This window comes from Mustela nivalis (genome assembly GCF_964662115.1).
Source record: "Mustela nivalis genome assembly, chromosome: 8".
NCBI classification, from domain to species: Eukaryota; Metazoa; Chordata; class Mammalia; order Carnivora; family Mustelidae; genus Mustela; species Mustela nivalis.
The window spans coordinates 120,135,563-120,151,053 of record NC_139027.1 but is presented as its reverse complement, the minus strand read 5'-3'; the positions used below and the strand labels follow the sequence as shown (position 1 = coordinate 120,151,053).

At 38.2% G+C, this 15,491-nt stretch overlaps 1 protein-coding gene across 5 annotated transcripts in view; it reads right to left on the bottom strand.

Annotated features, from left to right (window-relative positions):
- CBFA2T2 (CBFA2/RUNX1 partner transcriptional co-repressor 2) overlaps window positions 1-15,491 on the bottom strand; it is a 150,344-nt gene that overhangs the window by 64,337 nt on the left and 70,516 nt on the right. Inside the window, exon 1 of one of the 5 annotated variants that reach the window (XM_082745982.1) lies at window positions 9,259-9,324. The exons of the other annotated variants lie outside the window; for them this stretch is intronic. The gene's annotated coding sequence lies outside the window, so the exon portion shown is untranslated. Of the gene's footprint in view, window positions 1-9,258; window positions 9,325-15,491 lie in introns of those variants that run through there. 5 annotated transcript variants of the gene reach the window in all.

Below are 15,491 nucleotides of genomic sequence, written 5' to 3'. Positions count from 1 at the left end.
GGGATTTAAACTATTATGCACTACCGTACCAGAAGCCATTTCATGAAGAATCCCTCTTATCTTTTGTTCCTTAGACTGGCCTTCATGGTTCTCAGTTCCTAAACTCCAATTCTGCCCACAACTGTCCTTACGAACAGTTCCACATTCCGATTAGGTGGGTCTCCTATAAGTCATGGTCATTCTCCGGTCATACCATCTCCACTTCCCAATACTTCTTCCTACTCTTTTATCTAGATATATTTAAATCTTCCCCAACACTGTTGTTCCAATTTGTTGGTCCTACTTTCATCTTCTGTCATTATGCCTAGGACATTACAAGCTCAAAAACAGTAGTCTGATAACAACTGCTAGATGATGAACAAGGTAAAAAAAAAGACATAAAAGGTAATTATGCTATGTAGAAGCATGATGTTAATATCCACAGCACAATATAAACAAGTTACGCTTACTTTAATTCTAGGCCACAGACTGTCCCATTAATCTCAAAACCTCATACAATTTTACTTGACAATAGGCAAAGTATGAAGATAAAATTATATAGTTCCATTAGTACCACTTAAAAATCACCCCTCAAAAATACATGGACTACTACACTGTGAATGTACTTAATGCTTCCAAACTGAACACTTAGAAATTTTGAATTTTATGTTATGTGTATTTTTGCCACAATGTTAAAAATGTATTTTCCTTGATCCTGAATTTTAAAATACCTCCAGTTAACTCATTCACCTGGATGGACACTCCAGAGCAATAAAAACCCACCTCAACACATTAAAAAAATAATACACGCATTTCTAATACATCAACACACATACAATAAAGAGTATAATGCCATCTAAATCATGAAGCAATTAATCCTGTTAACTATATAAAGAATCTGAATACCTATGTTTTTTAAATGCTGGGGAATATCACAGACACCAAATTTTTTTGTTCATATTAACTCTCTGAATAGGCTTTTCCATCCCAAAGATGCTATATTTACCTAGATCCATCCTCCTTTATGTATAAACACACACACACACAGCTGTTACTCTTTCAGACTGAAAATATTATTAAAGGCTGTTAACTTTTGCTGTTTTATTTATTTATTTATTTATTTTTTTGCTATTTTACCTGTATTTAAGTAAAAATGTTTGTCCAATGCAAAGGCATATGTGCCCAGCCCTATCTATCTAATACTGGTAAGGTAACCATCAAATTAATTCTGGCTTTAAAAACCTGTTTTTCTAAAACACATTACACCATGATAACTTAACTTGCAAATTACAAATGTTTGTCTTCTCTGTACATATTCTTCAAACTTTACAAAAAGCTTGCCGATGCTATGATTCCAACTTGGTTCCACATCCCCTTAGTATTTGAAGAACTGGTTCAAATGTTCCTCCACTCTGAAGAACCACCACCAAGCCTGTTAGTTTCGGCTTAGGGTATATAACCACAAAAACAGAACTACAGACTCTGGACTATCAGAGACCAAAGATCAAATTGGAAGCTCCTGGACATCGTCCCAGAATGGCTGATACCCAGCTTCTGTTAAGGAATTCTGGGCACTGATGGGTTTGCCTTCCTGCAGACAGCACATGCCACTGCTGGATAACTAGAAGTGGTTCTGGCCAATGGTCACTAATAGTTCTGTCTTGCAGGGTCTTAACACTCATTGTCAAGTATTTGACGAGAACTATCTTACCATGAGTGATAAAAAGCCAAGTGATTGTGCAAACCCACCAAACTACATACTCCTGCTGCACACAGCCACAGGATGAAAGGGTGCGGGGGGGGGGGGGGTGTCTATGTGTTTGATTCAATCCAGTTTCTAACATTTACTTAGTAAACCCTCTTTCTGGGGAAACGTGGACTTTTTTTTTTTTTTTTAAGATTTTATTTATTTATTTGCCAGAGAGAGAGAGAGCACGTGCAAGCGAGCACAGGCAGACAGAGTGGCAGCAGAGGCAGAGGGAGAAGCAGGCTCCCGGCCGAGCAAGGAGCCCGATGTGGGACTTGATCCCAGGATGCTGGGATCATGACCTGAGCCGAAGGCAGCTGCTCAACCAACTGAGCCACCCAGGCATCCGGGAAACGTGGACTTTAAGTAACAACAAAATCTAGCTGAGGGTTTGATGATTTCTTTTAACTACTTTCTGGAAGCTCTCTGGGTAGGACAGTGAGATTATAGACATTTTTGAGTTTATGAGTAGATGTGCTCCTGAGTCCTATCAACAAATATTCTCTAAATTCTGGTTATTCAGAGAAAAGGTTCTCACAAATCCATGTGATACAAAGATTCTTTCTATAACATTACATAAATTAACATGAATTCACATTTTTAAAAAGATTTTTATATTTATTTGAGAGAGAGAGAGAGAGAATGGGAGAAAGAGCATGAGAGTGGAGAGGGTCAGAGGCAGAAGCAGACTCCCTGCTGAGCAGGGAGCCAGATGCGGGACTCGATCCCAGGACTCCAGGATCATGACCTGAGCTGAGGGCATGTGCTTAGCCAACTGAGCCACACAGACACCCTAAATTTACATTTTCTAAATATAGATTTTTGCACAGGATTTCATAATACAGTGCTACACTGCTCCATATGGTGGCCATTAGCCACAGGAGGCTAATGAGCACCTGAAATGTGGCTAATCTAGACTGAGATATGCCTTGGGCAAAATAATAGAGTTTCAAGATTTAGTACGAAAAAAAAAGGGAACATAAAATCTCTCAGTAGTTTAAATAATAATTATGTTGAAAATATATTTTGTTTTTAAAAAGATTTTATTTATTTGAGAGAAAACACAAGCAGAGAAGAGGGAGAGAGAATCAGACTCCCTTGCTGAGCAGGGAGCCTGAAATGGGGCTCCATCCCAAGACCCTGGGATCATGACCAGAGTCAAGCCAGACACCCAACCGAATGTTCCACCCAGGTGCCTCTGAAATTATATTTTATTATTTTTAAAAAATATTTTATTCAAAAAATTATTTTATTTATTCATCTGAGAGAGAGACAGAGGGACAGAGCACCAACAAGGTGATGGGCAGAGGGAGGAGGAGAAGCAGACTCCCTGCTGAAGTGGGAGACTGACATGTGGCTCAATCCCAGAACCCAGAGATCATGACTGAGCTGAAGGCAGACCAGGAGCCCCTGAAATGAGATTTTAGGCATATAATAATATGTGTTATTTAAAGACTTTTATACCAAAAAAAAAAAAAAGACTTTTATACCTTTTAAATTACATACTGTTTAAATTATTAAAGACATTTGTACTTTCTAAATAGAGCTACTAGAAAAATTTATGTATGCAGCCCCTACTTGTGGTTTGCATTATATTTCAGCTGGACAGCTCTTACAAAGGAGTAGGATACAGTGATAGAAAAAAACATGGTCTCTGGATTCAGACAGATAGCTGAAACTGAGGCTCTACTACTTTTCTGGCTCTATGACAGTAGGAATAGCTCCTCAAAGTCTCGTTTTTTTGCGTATAATATGCAGTCAATACTGTCTAGCTGTCAGGTTATTGTTGACAATCAAATCAAATCAAAACAGAATAATCTAGAACAAAGTGCAAGCCACAGGAACAAATTCATCTTTATGTCATTTCAAGGGAAATTTGGACAATGATGACCTCACACAATTAAGACTGGACAATTAAAAGTAGGATAGTTTGGATTTTATTCTTCCTGTTCAGACTGAAAGCTAAAAAGAGAATTCAATTAATGCATCATCATTTTATGGGTCTCAATCTTTGAGGAATGTAAAGATGCATTATGTTACATAACTGAGGTGTTTATTACAATGACTCTGGGAGAAGTGGTATCAGATATTATCTCTGCAAAAGAGGAGGTGTCTCCTCAGCTTCCTTGTGTTCTTTGTGCTTGGCAAGACTTCCAACCCAAAGCTCTAGGTCAGATTCACTCATCTGTGCATCTCCCATAGCACCAAACCAACCTCTACTAAGCTTTACCATCTTCAAGTTTCAACTCTAATTTAAACCATATATTTTGTATTTATACCCTTGAATTTTCCATCTACCAGAAACTTGCTTTTTACCTGTTTTTATTAAAAATAGGTCTTCAGGGGCGCTTCGGTGGCTCAGTGGGTTAAAGCCTCTGCCTTCAGCTCAGGTCATGATCTCAGGGTCCTGGGATGGAGGCCCGCATCAGGCTCTCTGCTCAGCAGGGAGCCTGCTTCTCTCTCTCCCTCTGCCTGCCTCTCTGCCTACTTGCGATCTCTGTCAAATAAATAAATAAAATCTTTAAAAAAAAATTAAAAAGGTCTTCGGTTTTGTTTTATTCTTTAAAAGATTTTATTTATTTATTTATTTATTTGACAGACAGGCACCCCAGGCACCCCACTGAGACACCCAGGCACCCCAGGTCTTCAGTTTAATCAAAAACTTTTTGTTACAAAAATGATCGGTTTTTTCCTCCTTTCAGCTCCTTAATGTTGAACCATTCCTGCATTACGGGATCATCTTATTTAGGTTGTGCTACTCTTAAATACAGTATTGTTCTTTGTAACAAACCAAGGAATCAAGGAATAGATAATGCCACTTAAGCCTTTCAAAATAGGCCAAAATGAAAAACAAGAAGTATCATGATAAACTGAACAGCAATGGTACTTTCTTGGTTTAAAAATATATACATTTATGTGCACCAGCTGTTTTTTTTTTCTTTTTTTTTTTTTTTAAAGTAGGTTCCACACCCAGCACAGAGCCCAACATGGGGCCTGAACTCATGACCCTGAGATCAACACCTGAGCTGAGATCAAGTGCTGGACGCTTGGCCAAATGAGCCACCCAGGCACCCCATTTGTACCTAATTTTCCATTCTGATTACAGAAAATACTTCAAAATATATTCACTTTTTCTTCTAAAAGTTCACCATTTTAATTAACACTTGAGCAAAGTTAAACACAGACTAACAATGCATATTTTAAGTTAAAACATTTTAAATATTAAAAATATTATATAATATTAAAAATATTTTAAGTTAAAAAACAAAATAATATTTAACTCTATATGTCTACATTAAGTTGGAAGTTTCAATCTTCCCATTTCAATGGGAAGACCCAATGATTCATTCTAAATTCCTGATTTCGTCACTATCAAAATTTCTACTGCAATTAAAACTATGTGACTGAAACAATGTTTAGAACAAATGGTCAGATGTGAGCATCTGCCTCTCCCATTTGCCTTGGGAAAGAAATCATGAGTTAAGATTAATGGCTTTAAATGCACAAAAGAGCCCAGACATAACAAGTTAAAATGAAGTACATGTAAAATGATTCAACTTTTAGTCTTGGAAACAAACATCCAGGATATTTTCCATTCAGGTCTACCTAAGGCAACATAATTAAAACTAAATTTCAATTAACAAAGGCAAAGAATACCATATTTAAGTAGCAAAGTTTAGATTTAGGTAAAGACAATTCTTGGAGACTCTCCTATGTAACTCTTAAAAAGCTAGCAATCCAGTTCCCAGTTTTAAATTGGGACCATCCCGAATTTTTATGCCCTAATTATGAATCTTTTTTTCTTTTTTAAAAGACTTTATCTATTTACTCGACAGAGACACAGCAAGAGAGGGAACGCAAGCCGGGGAAATGGGAGAGGGAGACGCAGACTCTCCTGCTGGGCAGGAACCCCAACTCGGGGCTCCATCCCAGGACTCTGGGATCATGACCTGAGCCGAAGGCAGATGCTTAACAATTATGAGTCTTCTAAGGAAAAAAAAAATTAACAGTCAAAATATATACCTCTGTAGGATAAGAGGACTTTTTCCTGATTCAGAGCTGCCTTTTTGTCTTTACTTCTCTCAGAGAGGATAGGATAAGCAAGTTCCACTGTTTTGGGTAAAGAAGCAACATTAACAGCAATCTCTGTTTACTCATCTTTAAAATAAGGGGGAAGAACGCTTGGTGTGGCTCAGCCAGTTAAGCCTCTGCCTTCAGCTCAGGTCATGATCTCAGGGTCCTAGTATTGAGCCCGAGCCCAGAGCCCCGTGTCGGGCTCTCTGCTCCGCGGGGAGGCTGCTTGCCCCTCTCTCTCTGCCTGCCTCTCTGCCTACTTGTGATTTCTCTGTCAAATAAATAAATAAAACCTTAAAAAAATTTTAAAAATTAAAAAATTAAAAATAAATAAAATAAAATAAGGGGGGAAAGGATATTAAACTTTCAATTTACCATGGCCAAGGTTTTATTTATTTTTTTTTTTTTAAGATTTTATTTATTAATTTGACAGAGAGAAATCACAAGTAGACAGAGAGGCAGCCAAAGAGAGAGAGAGAGAGGGAAGCAGGCTCTCCACTGAGCAGAGAGCCCGATGCGGGACTCGATCCCAGGACTCTGAGATCATGACCTGAGCCGAAGGCAGCGGCTTAACCCACTGAGCCACCCAGGCGCCCCCATGGCCAAGGTTTTAATATTAATTTCTCCACATTCCCTAAGCCAGTCCTACATCACTCTGCCACTCGCATAACAAAATGGGATAGTGAATTTTTGGAGAAAATGTACTTTCAACTCAAACTGTAAAGCTTTATGTATATGCTTGTTACTTTCCATTAGTTACAGTATCCAATTACTAATGTACTAGGAAAAAAAGGCACAGAAATAAATGTATGTTGAAGTACGGGCATTCAATTAATGTGGTTAAAAAATGATTCCTCTGCCAGAAAAATGTTTCATACAGTTTGACTGTGTGACCTCACTCCTGGGAATCTGTCCTTAGAAAACAACTCAAGAGAAAAAGCAATTTATACCACAGAGAAATGGTTAATTAATTGGTTGAACTGCATGTCAATGTGAACTGTAAAGGCATTAAAAATTCTAATTATGAAAATCATTCAACACTTGGGGAAATGCATACAGTACAAAACAGTGAGGGGAGACCTCCTACTAAAATGATCTATAGGGGCGCCTGGGTGGCTCAGTGGGTTAAGCCGCTGCCTTCGGCTCGGGTCATGATCTCAGGGTCCTGGGATCAAGTCCCGCATCGGGCTCTCTGCTCAGCAGGGAGCCTGCTTCCCTCTCTCTCTCTCTCTCTCTGCCTGCCTCTCCATCTACTTGTGATTTCTCTCTGTCAAATAAATAAATAAAATCTTAAAAAATATATATAAAAAAATAAAATGATCTATACCGTATAATTATAATTATTTATTAAAGAACAGATACATATGGTCATAGTATGGAAAGGAACACAAAAATGGAATTGAAGACCTGTGGGAGTAATAGGTGAACATCAATTTCCTCAAATCCTTTTGGAGCACTGCTTATAAAATATTCTCATTTGCTCTCTCACTAAACTTCCTTTTCTACAGGAGAATTTAAGATATCCACTGGGCTGCCAAGCATTCCTAACATGTTAAGTCTTTGTTCACATAGAAGCAGTATGATCTAATAATAGTGACCTCATTTTTTGAAACCAAAATTTTGACAAGTAGTTAGGATCAGGAACAACGGCACAGATTATTTGCAATAGGACGCATGACAGAAAAACCAAAATTTGAAAGTCCAAAGCCCTAGAATGCCAGTCCTACTCCACCTGAGAGGAACAGTAAGTAAAAACATGCTCTTAATTTAGACCAACTGCCCTAGGATACAACCCCAGGAACTTGGTTGCATGACCAAAGGCATGTCAGTTAACCTGTCAAAATCTCACTGTGAGTTTAAAAGATACCATTTTTTGGTATACAGTGTATGTTTACACAAATAAAAACATCTAAGATGATGGTTCACTATCTCTGTAAAATAGGCAGCTAAGTCGGCCTCTCTGTCCAACTTGTTCTGTTATCAGGAAATAAAGTTAATAATCCTGTTCTACTGCAAACCATTTCATGAAACATACCACCACCACCATCGCCCACTATTATTATTACCTCTGCTGCATCTACTAAGTCAGCTCTAGAAGCTAGCTAGAGTTTACTGAATAGGCTGAGGGAAAAATCTAAACCAAAATGTCACTTAAACCTAAAGACAAAGATGAGAGTACGCAATCAAGAAGGAAAATAGAGAGCAAGCCCACAACTAAATGCATGGTACAGCTGGTAGAAGACCGGGTACAGGAAAACACTTCTAGCATTTTCAAACACTTGTCGTCTGGTAGCGAAAGTACTGAAAAATGAATGCACACTACAACAGCACTCCCTGCAGAAGAGAAACAACTGAGGAAATGGTCACCACCTAAATCCAAACAAGGTGACTTAGGACTTAAGTATATTTAATCAACATCCCACTATAATTTATTATTTGAATTCAACAAATAATTCATTCTGAATTGTGTGTAATTTTATCCTTTTCAGAATGATTTTAAAATATTTCCTAATACAATTTACTTAATATAAAATGCTAAGACCTTTCATATAAACATACTGAACTCAGAAAGACACACCTGTAAACCCAATCAAACATTATATTCACAGGATTGGTTCAGAAAAATAATTGTATCTCTCCAACCAGTTGAAGAAAACCATATAGTTAGTCTGTCCAGACAAAGAAAATGAGACCAGAAAAGGGTAAGGGGCTTGGGCTATGGCCCTGGGAAAAGTCCCATTACCATGTGGCTGGAACAACTTTACAGTAACAGCTAAACTGAAACAACAGATTCCTCGAATTAATATAACAGTGTCTTGTATAAAGGATTGGTAGATGACAACACAATCTAATTAATCTGCAATCTAATTACAAATTATAAAAAAAAATTACAATCTAATTGTAAATGTTACATGATTAAAACAATGCACATTCTGGGTGTACTTCTCCACTGAAATAATGACAGATAAATAGACAGCAACTCAGAAAAGGCCTTGATAAAATATACAGGGGAAAAGGAGGAGATACTAACTTCACCAAAATAACATGTTTAAAAAAAAAAAAGCATACACATTCATAGGCAAATCTGAAAGGGAATGTGGAAAAAACTACGAAGTTGGTTCTTTGGTTTTGTTTTGTTTTGCTTGTTTTTAAAGTAGGCTCCACACCCAGCATGGAGCCCCACACCGAGCCCAACACAAGCCAAAATCAAGAATTGGACCCTTAACCTACTGAGTGACCTTGGCGCCACAAGAAGCTGGTTTTAATAAAAGGTAGTGCAATGAAAGTTAAAGCAAGAAGTTGCCATGATGACTCATTTTATCAATCATTACTGAAAAACTAACATGACCCAAGCACTGCACTAAGTGCGTGGAATACAAACTCATATGAAGCTATAATTCCAGCCCTCAAGCAGTTCATGGTATAGCTAGATGGTAAGAATTAAAAGATGGGGGTACCTGGGTGGCTCAGTGGGTTAAGCCTCTGCCTTTAGTTCAGGTCATGTCAGGGTCCTGGGATCAAGCCCCGCATCAGGCCCTCTGCTCAGCAAGGAGCCTGCTTCCTCCTCTCTGCCTACTTGTGGTCTCTCTCTGTGTCAAATAAATTAAATCTTTAAAAAAAAAAAAAAAGAATTAAAAGAGGGGACCTCAAGTAGACTGAAGTGGAGACACAGAAAAAAGGCAAGATTTAGCTGAATCTTATAAAAACAATCAAAATGTATCATATTAGATGATTAAAAACAGATTGATGGCCACTGTGGAGAAGCACCTGAAAACAAAGACTCCTGTCCATCAGATAAAGAGTATGTCCACATACAATATACCGCTTCTGCAACCAAATCCAGGGGTGTCTCCTCTAAACACTTGCCCACTTTCTTAACATACATCTTAGTTCACTGGCTTACAAATTTTAAGGCTAACTTTTCATTCTGTTCGGGCACAGGGAACAGATGGCCTACACAGCATAAACTCTCCCAAGAACTAATTTTTAACAACCACATCTGGTTAAAAACCCAGATTTATACCTAAAGAATAGTGAGCAACGGAAACCCTCGTAATGACTTGACAATTATTCCGTGTGACAGCTGTTTGTATCACTATCAAATGTGAGTTTTAAAACATAGACTAACACCTCTGGTTCCTCTGGATTAAAACAAAACAACTCCCCCTTATCTGCGGGAGGGGGGAAGAACCTGAGTTACAATACCAAATACAGGCACAAAACTGATCTTTACAAAGAGGATTTTAGAAAGTAATACACAGAAAATTAAGTAACTGACAAAACCAAACCATACTCACTCATCCCAATGTTCATACTGTACACTTTGGTTTCACAACATATTTTCATTAAAAAACAAAACCCAAAAATAGCAGTGTTATCTGTATGCTGCAGAGGACTCCTAACCAAATGGTAAGATACATCACTTTCTTGGGTGGTAATTTTTTTGTAACGATTTTATTTATTTATTTTGAGAGAAAGTATGAGCAGGCGGAGGGGCAGAGGAAGAGAAAGAATCTCAAGCAGACTCCATGCTGAACACAGAGCTGGATGCAGGTCTAGATCTCACGACCTGAGCCAAAATCAAGAGTCAGATGCATAACTGACTGAGCCCCCTAGGCGTGCCATTCGGTTGTACTTCTGACATGTCTATCACCTACTGCATAATGAAGAATATATAAAAAAAAAATGTTCAGGGGCGCCTGGGTGGCTCAGTGGGTTAAGCCGCTGCCTTCGGTTCAGGTCATGATCTCAGGGTCCTGGGATCGAGCCCCACATCAGCCTCTCTGCTCAGCAGGGAGCCTGCTTCCCTCTCTCTCTCTTTCTCTGCCTGCCTCTCTGCCTACTTGTGATCTCTGTCTGTCAAATAAATAAATAAAATCTTAAAAAAAAAAATGTTCATTCACATCACAAGACCACAAATGCATAACTGTTCATTTCTGTTTCAGAAGAGGCTGGCCTCTGCCTCTCACGTCATAAGCCCTTTGAGATTCGGAACCATGTCAGTCCTGATCACTGCTGTATTCCAGTGCAAGTCTGGTGGCCCGAACACAGTATACACTTGTTTTCCTTTTTTTGAAGATTTTATTTATTTGACAGACAGAGACCACAAGCAGGCAGAGGAGCAAGCAGAGAGGAGGAAGTAGGCTCCCTGTCAAGCTAAGAGCCCAGTAAGGCGCTCGATCCCACAACCCTGGGATCATGACACGAGCCGAAGGCAGAGGCTTTAACTCACTGAGCTACCCAGGCACTCCCACACTTGGTTTTATTTAATTTTTTTCAAGGTTTTAAAAAATACATCTTTTAGTATTTTATTTATTTATTATGACAGCGAGAGAGGGAACACAAGCAGGGAGAGTGGAAGGGGGAGAAGCAGGCTTCCCTCTGAGCAGGGAGTCTGATATGGGGCTTGACCCCAGGATCCTGGGATCATGATATGAGCTGATGCTCAGATCAGCTAACCATGACCTGGCAGACCCTTAACAACTGAGCCACCCAGGTGCCCAAGTTTATTTAATTTTTTAAAATTTGTTCAAGTCAACTCTTAGATATTTCTTAATGGGCTATACATGTTTTCTTAATAATAAGACTATTAGGTTAAAAAACAATCAGGATAAAATAAACAAACAAACAATCTGGATGGGAAATTAGGACCAAAACTTCAATCTTTATTTAAATCCTAATAAAAACAAAGTAAATGGCTTTGCTTCCGATAGGGGATAATCCAAAGCATTCTTTTAATAATTTCTTCCATGCTTTTATATAAATATATGCTTTATTTTAAATTGAATAGAGAAATTATACTGTGTACTAATATTACTCTGCAACTGTTAACTAAAATTATGTAAAATTTCCAAATTTGTAAAAGTTTCAGAAACTCGAGACTATCTCTGCATTAAAAAGCAATAAAGACAAGAGGGATGAACACACCAAGAAATTTGTGTGATAATATTAAGGATACAGAATAGTCAAAACAACCTCAAAAAAGCACAAAGTTAGAGGACAAACTACTCAACAAGTGATTTTTAAAGGTGCCAAATCAATTCAATGAGGAAAAGAAAATTAACAAATATTGCTAAAGCTGGATAGTCAAGTAGAAAAAAAAATTAATCTCAATCCTGTCATTTCATCTACCAAAAACTATTTCAGCATGGATTATAGACTAACACCCAGAAAGCTTCTAGAGAAAGAACAGAAGGGTGTCTTCACGACCTTATGGTAAGCAAAGAATTCCTGGCCAGGTCGCAAAAGAAGCACAAACCATAAATTTTTCTTCAACTGATAAAACAGACTTCATGAAAATTAAGGCTTTCTGCTCATCAACAGATACCATCAAGAACATGGACAGATGGAGCATAGACTTAAAAAAAATTACTCACAGCTCATGTATCTAACAAATGACTCTTATCTAGAATGTATATAGAATTCTGACAATCAACAATAGAAACATAAATAACCTAATTTCTGAAAGTGAGATTGAACAGACAATGTATAGATGGAACAGATCAATATATCTTCAGAAAGGAAGACACGGCAATGTCCAATACACAGAGGTAGCCAACATCACTAATCATCAAGGAAATGCACATTAAAATCATAACGAAATGAGCTATGACCACATACTCACTAAAATACTAAAATAAAATATGTCAAGGGATGCCTAGATGGATCAGTTGGTTAAGCATCTACCTTTGGATTGGGTCATGATCCTGGGGTCCTGGGACAGAGTCCCACACTGGCTCCTTACTCAGTGGGGAGCCTGCTTCTCCCTCAACCTGCCACTCCCCCTTGTTTGTACTCTCTCTCTCTGACAAATAAAATATTTAAAAAAAAAAAATTGTTAAGTAGGATACAGACCATATGGAATTCTCATATATTAACTGTTGGGAGTGTAAAAGGTACAACTATTTTGGACTGTTGCAGAACTGCTTAGCAGTCTTCTATAAAGTTAAACATACAACTATCCAATGATGAGTAATTCTACCCCAAGAGAAATTAACCTTACATTCACAAACGTTCACAAAAACTACAAAAATGTTTATAGCAGTCTTATTCATAACAGCAAAAAACTGGGAACAACCAAATGTCTACCAACAGGTAAATGGATAAACTGATGTATATCCATACAATGGAATACTACAATCTGAAAAAGGAACAAGCCTGCAATGCCTGGGTGACTCAGTCATTTAAGTACCTGCCCTCAGCTCAGGTCATGATCCCAGTGATTCTGGGATCAAGTCTCACATAGGGCTCCTTGCTCAGTGGGGAGCCTGTTTCTCCCTCTGCCTGCTCTGCCTGTTCTGCCAGCAGCTCGCCCTGCTTCTGCTCTCTCCGACAAATACATAAAATCTTTTAAAGGGGTGAGGGAAGCCATTCATTCACATAATTACGTCGAAGAACACAAAGCCAGACACAAAAGAATACACACTATATGACTCCATTTACATGAAATGGAAATACAGGGGGAGAAATGAGATATTGGTTACAGGAGGTAAGCAGGGCTTTTCTAGTAAATTTAAGTGTTCTAAATTTTATTTAAGACTATGGTTATACAAGAGTAGACAACTATAAAAAAATATTAGACTGAACTCAGTATCTGTGCATTTTATCTGAATTACATATTTTTTTAAAAAACAGCTTGAAAAGACTCCATCTATTCTGCTGGCCTGCTCTACGGGAAGTTTCTCGTGGTGTAACATATTTTGGGCATGTAGAAATCACTCAGGCTATCTGTACATCAGATCTCTGTACAACAGCTATGAAAGGATCTTCTTTCAGCTCTTCTGTACTGCCAGCTAATGCCATCCTTCCAATTTCCTGCAGCTTTTCATCCTTGAAGGGTAAGCTTGATAATCAGACCCACACTCTTGCATCCTAACTGACCAGCATTCACTTCTAATCAATAACAGATGTGGGAATGGTGCCAGGGTGGGCCTTATGCCAAAGTAACAATTTTCCTCCTATTCTAAAGCAAACACCCTTCTTAAGCTCTAAGTCATCCAAACAGAGTGACATCTGGAAATACACAACAAAGCCATGTGTTTGGCCCCTCTGGATGATTTGCTGTAGGCACTGCAAGCAGAAGGTTGCTGTGCCAGCTTCATGGGACACTGAAGAGTATAGTAACTCCACAACCTGGTAATATGGACAAACTGCAAAGACCTGATTGATGTGAAAATAGTAGCAAATGGGTGCAAGCACAAGTTCATTTAAAAAAATTCTCTTGGTTAGGATTCATTTCCCAAGCTAACAGGAATTGCTCAGCTCATTTCAATATGCAACTCAGGCCCCAATTCTCTACTTATTCATACTCTTGACTTTTCGACTCTACCATTTTCCAAGGATCTATTTAAAAAAAAAAAAAAAAAAGTTAGGTGGGGGAGCCTGGGAGGCAGAGACTTAAATGGTTCAGTGAATTAAGCCTCTGCCTTTGGCTCAGGTCATGATCTCAGGGTCCTGGGATCAAGCCCCAAGTCAGGCTCTCTGCTCAGCAGGGAGCCTGCTTCCCCCTCTCTCTCTGCCTCTCTGCCTACTTGTGATCTCAGCGTCAAATAAATAAATAAAATCTTTAAATAAACTAATACTCCCAAGGCAACTAACACCCAATGTAAATCAATTCAATCCTATAAATTGCATTAGAAAGCACTACAAAATTTGAGAGATGTGGAAAAATTTTGAAATTTACAAAATCTGAATTCATGTACAAACACCAAGGTAGTCAGCTATAAAGGAAAAAAAGGTGTGTGTGTGTGTGTGTGTGTGTGTGTGTGTTGGCAGGAGGCCATTAATTTTTGGTCTTCCATTATTCCTGAAACAGTTTATAAAATACTTATGTTAGGTTGTGACATCCTGATGTTATTTGTATCATGTAGCCATTTATTCTAGAGCATTAAAAAGTGAACAACTAGGGTGCCTGCTTTTCCCTCCCCCTCTGCCTGCGTCTCTGCCTGCTTCTCTGCCTACTTGGGACATCTCTCTCTCTGTCAAATAAATGAAAAAACAAAAATCCTTTAAAAATAAAAAAGTGAACTGGTAACAAAGAAAAACTGATTTAAAAGCCTTTCTTCAGGTTCAGGGGAACCTAGATGGCTCAGTCATTAAGCATCTGCCTTTGGCTTGGGATCCCAGGATCCTGGGGTCAAGCCCTGCAACAGGCTCCCTGCTTCTCCCTCTCCCATTCCTCCTGCTTGTGTTCCCTCTCTTGCTGTGTCTCTGTCAAATAAATAAATAAAATCTTATTATCTTATTTTTTTTAAAAAGCCTTTCTTCAGATACTCATGAACACAACAGACCTTTCCTTAATCCATACTGATAATAAAGCAAGTTTCCGATTTACTTAAGATCCGAGTAGAGCAACTTTCTTACACAGAAGGATAAACGAAGTTAAGAAGCAACTACAGTAATAGTAATCGCTAATATTACTCCCACTTCCATTCATTCATTTGCAAATAACATAACATTTATTTATTACGTGCAAGGGAAGGTGCTAAGCACTCTATCAATATTTTATTTATACAACACCAAAATAATGGGAAGTACCATCGTGATTAACATTTTACTCAGCCAGAAAATAAGGCTCAGGTAAGTTAAATTGCACTCAAAGTCATATAGTTAAGAAGGTGGGACAGCTCTGTTGTGCTTCAGAGCCTGTAATTATATAGCAAAATAAATTACACTGAATGATGCTGAAAGA